The sequence below is a fragment of the Habropoda laboriosa genome, unplaced genomic scaffold (assembly GCF_001263275.1).
Source record: "Habropoda laboriosa isolate 0110345459 unplaced genomic scaffold, ASM126327v1 scaffold22, whole genome shotgun sequence".
NCBI lineage: Eukaryota > Metazoa > Arthropoda > Insecta > Hymenoptera > Apidae > Habropoda > Habropoda laboriosa.
The window spans coordinates 6,632,469-6,639,688 of record NW_017100261.1 but is presented as its reverse complement, the minus strand read 5'-3'; the positions used below and the strand labels follow the sequence as shown (position 1 = coordinate 6,639,688).

The 7,220-nt window shown below is 34.8% G+C and overlaps 1 protein-coding gene across 1 annotated transcript in view; it reads left to right on the top strand.

The window, feature by feature from the left end:
- The first annotated feature begins 3,771 nt into the window (after positions 1–3,771).
- The window catches only part of LOC108572805, a 50,809-nt gene continuing 47,360 nt past the window's right edge, over positions 3,772–7,220 (top strand). The window contains 1 exon segment of the mRNA XM_017935113.1: positions 3,772–3,819. The gene's annotated coding sequence lies outside the window, so the exon portion shown is untranslated.

Genomic DNA, 7,220 nt, shown 5'->3' with positions numbered 1-7,220 from the left:
GGTAGGCCGCCTCTATGTGATAAACAATTGGCAACCAAACGGTGGCTCGCTAAAGCGATATATTATGAAATTAAATTAATCACTCAATAAGTTTTAACGTTAGATTGTTTCCTCGATATGGCCATGGTGGTCATCAGTGACTGGAGTGCCTCAAATGTTTAGAATAATTAAAATAAAATAAATGTTGTCAACTAAAAATTTTGAACGTCATAGCTAGCTAGACATTATTTTCAATTGAAAAAAAAAAATTATAAAGCATAATACTATAATCCTATGCTTAAAATGTATTTTCTTGTGGCCGCCTGACAGCAACCTGTAAATCTGGCGCGACAGTGAACGTGTTAATAAGTAAATGTGGTTCAAATTATGTCGTGTTTGATATCATTTTCATCAGAAAAATCTCAGCAACATGTTAAAAAAAATTCTAAATGAAGAAAAGTAAAATTAAAGAAATTATATTTTTCGATTTTGATTTGTCGAGCCGTGTAATCTCGTAAAGGAAACCGACTGGTGTAGCGTTACACGTTTGACTGACTGCGAGCGAGATAACATGAGCGACGCAATGAAGCAGACCTGGGCGTAGGACCATCTATACTGTCACTTGTAGAATCCAAACTTACTGACTCTTGCAGAGAATTTACTGTACTCGATGAAATTTCGAACGAATCGAAGAGTGCAATTACGGGTTGCACGTTTTCCCTGCAATTTCTTGTTCGAATTATACGAGGAATGCGTAGTAGGTGATTGCATTCGGCACAGGTTTACAAATGCGATGCAACAAGGTCTCGTGAAACGCGCGCGACTTTTCTTCGTGATCGGCCAGATGCAGGTCGCACATGGAGCTTTGTACTTTTATGGTGTTCCACGAAAACCGGTAGACATTCCCGCCAAGGCATCTTCTGTTTTTGTCACAAGCCTTGTAACTATAATTAACTGGCCAAGAATTCGATGGCGTTTATTCTCTTTCGAGAATTGTACAATACATAATTATCATTTCAATTTGAGCACTTTTTCTGTGGAATATTGGATTATTTTTTTTTTCTTTTGGAATAGAAAAACTTTTAAATTTTTTCTTTTCATTTTTGGAATAGAGAAATATTTAATTTTTTCTTTTCTTTCTGGAACAGAGAAATATTTATTTTATTTATTTTCTTTTTAGAGAAGAGAAATGTTTAAGTTTCAAAAGTCATGTAATGGTGTAACGTTTAATTAGAAATTTGAAACAACTTTTTTTAATCGTTTAATCTTTTGTTTCGTTATATTTCTCATTATAGTTTTGAAATAGTTGAGTTTCGAAATTACGTAGTGCAGTTTTCACCATTCTTTCACTCAATTGCCTTAAGAAGATGTATCTGTCACTTCGAAAAATATATAGAACTTGTGTTTAAAGTTTGTTTTTCATTGATTTGAATTAACTTTTCTCTCGTTTATTTCGTTGGTCTCAAGTTTATCCTTATACTGGTTCTCCTTGTGTGGTTTTGCTATAATCTTGATAGTTTTCTGCATACACTCTGCGATCGTACATTCAAACACGGAGCAGTACTGAGTCATCGAAAACACTTTACGACCTTCGTTGTATCAAGGAAAAATTGGTACGAAAGTGGAACTAGTTTTTACTTTTGTATCGTCACTCTCCATTCGATGTTCCTTTGACGAGTCTTGCGGTTTAATGTCCCGTCTATGAGAGCATTTTTTCTTTTTTCTTTTAAAGAAAGTAAGATTGCCTTTTATTCGAAGATACATTTCTCACGATAACTTTTTCCTTCGATTTCTTACATAAAACGATCCATGGTAAACCCACAGTTTTATCGTCGATGCAAAAAAGAGAGAAACAGACTTTGAAGTGTAAAGAAAAGCAAGCTTAACCCTTTCTTTTCCCCTCAAGCTTAACCTTTTCTCAAGAATTTATAATGGACGCTAAATTGAGATCAATTTACTCAAATGGAACGTATAAATCTCATTGATTACGAAAGGGTTAAAGAATGTTCTCGTTTCTTCAACATCGAACACTGTACAAGTAGAAAGGTGAAAGAAGAAAATTTCTAACGCATGTTAAATTCAGAGTAATTTTTCTTCGAGTACTGAAATGGAACAAAAAAGGGTTACAAAATGTTCTCTTTTTTTTTCGGAAATCAACGATAATTTCATTTCACAGTTGCAACGTTGTACAAATAGAGAGATTAAAGAAGCAAACAGTAAATTGAACTGTTGCTGGCTTTAATTCGCAATTAACTATATACGAGCGTCCCTTTCGTTGCACTAGCATTCTTATAAAAACTTGTCAAGTTTCACTGGAGTTATTCAACGTTAAAGTTGCTCAAGCGTAATTGCCTATTCTAATATTTGCTCATCTTTGCGTTTCACTCTGTCCTCTTCCCAGGCACAGCAGGGGAAGCAATTACTGGGTAGCAGATAATTATCCGCAGCTTATGGCAGACTTCTGGAACATCATATTCGTGTATTCTGCGCGTGTGTGGTAGTGAGTAGGGTTTCGGAGTGCGAAATACAAATAATGACCATCACTGGAATTTTCCCTGTTGCAACTTTCCGAGCAATTTATTCGCTTAAAGCTTTGTAAACGTTTCGAACGTGTTTGGACGACTGGGATTACATTTTTTCGAGCTTAAATCGTTCAATTTTTGAAAATTGATTTATTTATCGTAACTCACTTTGAGAGATATTAGATTTCGCATGGAACGCGTTTCAAAATTTAATGCTACATTGTTAGTCGTGAGTGTGACGCAATGTAATTATTAGACTACGGGCGTTTGTGCGATTATGGCGCATTGAAATATGCAAAATAGACGAGAGTAACGTTAGAATCTCTCGAGATACATAAAGAACAATATTAATTCATAAATGAAAAAATGAAAGAAATAAATCACTTCATGAATATATGCAAGATAATTTTCTTAGTCTTTCAAAATCGGAAATTACCACGAATATGCGATTCGATTAATTATGAAAATTCACGTTTGAATGTAAAGTGTTAAGATAATTACTCTGGAGATCAAAATTTTTAAAAATTTTCTTGCAAATATATCTTTATTTCGAACTTAAATTTAAGTTTCAGCCCAACCCGATTAATTCAAAAATAACTTTGCGCAGCCCTCTCAGATTTTTCCTAGAAACATTTGTCAAAAATATAAAATGCTTCCTATCGCATCTGTAACACCGTAAAACCTATTTTTACCTTGTTGTTGACATAACAGGCGTGCATTTCTCTCGAGAAATTTCCGCTAGTTTAAATCGTATATCAACCAGGCAAATTTACGGAAACAGTTAGAAAAACATGGTTACGGTTCTCCTTCGGTTGACCAGGCATAGAAATTTCAGACCTCCATCAAGGGTGTGAAGATTTATTAAGAAAGTTAGGTCGTTCAAGGTCCCCGAGGCTCTTAATTTTGGATAACATTCTGAGCGATCCGGGGCGTTCGTCACATGTTCGAAGCGAGTCAGTCCCTCGCTAAACACGAGCCAGCAACGTCACGGGGGGTTTCTCCACCACGATTAACTTCCATCGCGTATGAGAGGAGTGGGGGAAGAAGGGTCGCCGTGGCCGCGTCGAGCGTGCACCATGAGTTTTCGTTGGGCAGCGGAAGGAGAAGGTTCTATCCTCGTGTCTACCGTAGCGCACAGTGTCGGTTATATTTCTCACCAACGTTCTTCCATCGTTGCATCTTATTTTTCCTACGAACATGACACGAACTGTGATTCCTCGTTGTTATTATGTGTGAGAAACAGATTGTCCCCTTCAGATTCAAGATCGAAGATAACTGTTAAGGGTTCTCTGAGATCCTCGTTACGAATGTCTACAAGGTAATTAATTACTTTCGTAGCTTCGAGTTTTCGTTACATATTAGTGCACGCTGTGTTACGTTCTTTACTGGTCGAATGAACGAAGCTGGAAAGAATTAGGAAATTTAGTTGCTTTGGGAAGGTTCGTAGTTTTGTGATTGTGATTGATCGTCGGATTTTGTGAATATAGGAATAACAGTTAGTAATATTTACATTTGAACAGTTCAATTGTATAATGTTTGCAGGAGTTGAGTAATGTCGAATGTTTCGACTGGAACTGGCTTTGTTTTCTTAAGCGAACGATTTGGTACCGCGTATAGGTCGAAGTTTTAATTTTCATTTCTCTGCAATTCTTTAGGGAGCGTATTCATGAGATGTCTGCGAGTATGTACATTTTAAATAAACGCTGTATCCTTGTCAGAATTATACCAGCGACTGTTATCTGTTAGTTAACCGTATTAAAATATAAAACGAAGCGATTTGTAATTTAGACTGGGTCGTGGTACTCTAATTATTTACAAAGCTCGTTATACAACGCCTTACAATCTTCGGCGAGTTAATTACCTGCGTCTTCAAGGGGGTTAGCTTCATAAACGCGTGATTAATATTCTGTGATTACGCGGTTTTCATAAAACCGCTTAATTACCTATCTTACTTTATAATCTTGAGAAAAATTCTAATTTCACGCGTTAAATATCAATTCGTCACTATTTCTTTCTTCCATACGTGTTTGTTATTGAAAGTTTAACCTTAGAAGGAAACATTCGAATCTGTGCTGCCCTTGATTCTTCGCTTCAACTATGCAAAATGACTTCATACCAGCCAGATATTATTTTAACCGTGTCCTCCTATAGTAACACGCATTGAACCACTGAACAAGAGCAGTTTCGTGGAATAGTCTTCTCTAAATCTACCTGCTCGAATTCCAACAACACATGCAAATCGGTCAGTGCACTTTTCTTTGAAACGAAACGTAACGGTATACAGGGTAAAATTAAACATAGTGTAATACGACCATAAAATGTTAATCGTCTGATAATGAGTTCACGGTCCGTCGCTGTTTTGATTCTTTGCCTCTTGGAATCCACGTGCACGATATACGAGAGAGGCAAAACGATAGTCGTGACCAGTTCGCGTTAAATGGAAGATACGATTTGATAAAAATCAACTGTGAAAAAACAAACTGATCTACACTTGATGCATATTTTTAAATATGATTTGTTTGTATTTTTTTTTTTTTAATTCCATTCACGGTAGAAATTAGTCGAACGTTGCGAGTATATATTTGAGGAGCGATATTTGTTAAGTTTTATGGTGTTTTCACGAAGAAAGAAGAGTACACTTGACACGGTTTTGATCGAAACGATGACTGAACGTTGACCGCGTTAATAAATTCCACGTAACACTACAAGGAGGACAACGCTGACGGAAATATATTTTTGGAACACAATTTTGGCATTAAGCGTCTGCGAAGTCGGGAGACGTATGCTTTGCATACGTGACCTGGTCAGGTCTAGCGTTCGAGTAACTTTATTGTTTGCAGCGGTGAAATATCGCCGAATGGTCGAGTTTGTTAAATATGCAACTTGCAGTCGAGGGTACTCTGTCGATGCACGTTCGAATAAGCAAAAATTTGTGTCGTTCAATTTTTAAGTTTTAATAAAAAAACGCTGTATTTGTGTTTAAATACGGACTCTTTGGAATGTTATACAAGTAAATAATTCTAATTTTGTTATTGTACGTTTCGGTAAATAAATATTTTGTGGGAATGAAAAAATTTATACGTTTATTGAAATATTAATAACAGGCTCTATAACCTTATTTAAATATATCTCTTTGAAATGTTACAAAAGTAAATCATTCCAATTTGGTTAATGTACATTTCAATAAATAAATATTTTATTCCTAATATTTTTTAATATTGTCTGAATAAAAAATTCTATACCTTTTGTTTACACCTTTATTTTATTTTCAATTTATTTTCAAAATTAATCGAAAGAAGTGTGTTATTATATGAAACGAATAAAGAAATCGTTCTAATTAATTTTTTCGTCAACGGTATTACGCTGTTTATTCTTAATATTTTACCAAACGCGTCAATATGCAATTGAGTGCAGGTTACATAAGGGCGCTTGCATGATTCTATTACGGTGGCACTGAAATGGTTTCGCCGTAGGAAGCAGAATGTTGCATAGTTGCACTATTTTTGAGTAGCACGAGCAAAATGTACAAAGAAGTAGTCATATAGTACTGCTCGTGTAAACCAGTAGTTCAAAACGTTCAGCAATCGTGGTATACACTAATTTATTTGCATTTAAATTAAAAATTTGAAATTAAAATTTCTAATCAATTATAAATTTATGCTACGCTTAATTTTCACTAATTTAACTCTTTCAAATTATTTGAATATTGCGTTAGTGAAAGAATTATTTTTTCATCGTAGGTAATTGTATTTCTTTTTCTCGTAGTTTTAGCATAAAGTAAGTCTTCCATAATAGACTTCCGCGATGCAATTTTTTCTTTATTAAATTAGTTGGCAATTTTGTTTCTTTGATAGAGTTACGTACCGTATTTACACAATTACCTTACTTTGATGAGAAGCTGCACTAGGGTTCTTTATCGATTCAGTTTGTTCGCTCGCGGACCTGAGAAGAACGGGTCGAAATTCTCTATTTTTACGAGACGCATTCAGCCAAAGTTTCTACCTGTTTCTTGTTGCAATCTAGACTGGTTCCAGTCATGGACCACGAAGCGAGACAGACGCGCTCTGGCAGACCCGCTACGCCTTCATTCCGCGACATTATTTTCTATGAACTGTGTTTCTTCCACGGGTTCACCTAGAATTTACAGTTTCCACGTTCAGCGTGAGCAGATCAAAATCTAGCGCACTAACGTCAAAACCTTTATCATATTCTCCGTATGATGAACAGATATGAAAAGTGTTTCCTCTTTATGCGGATTTTTTTTTTTTTTTTTTGGACTACTTTTGTATTATTCGTAGAAAACAACGTTTCTTTAAGGATACATGTGTAAATAAAAATTTGGAGGTTAGTAAATGTCTTTTTGAATTAATTGCTGGGGTTAATTTTTATCGATTCATTTGTGAAATTATCGTTGTTTTGCACTTTGAATTAAGAGGAAATATATTACGTGGAATTTTACTTTTCATTGAGTGTGATAGATCTGTCAAATCTTATGATTTTTTGATAATTTTAGGGAAATATGAACTTAGAAATAATTTAAGGAAATTAGTAATATTTCAGCTATGAATAAGCACCATTTACTTAAAACAATAGCAAAATAATACAAGCTACTCTTTTTTTTCCCTATGAAAGTAGTACAAATCTAATTTTGAAAAAAATGGGACAAAATTAATTTCATAATTAATATTTCCTATAAAACCAAAAATATTTTAACACTTC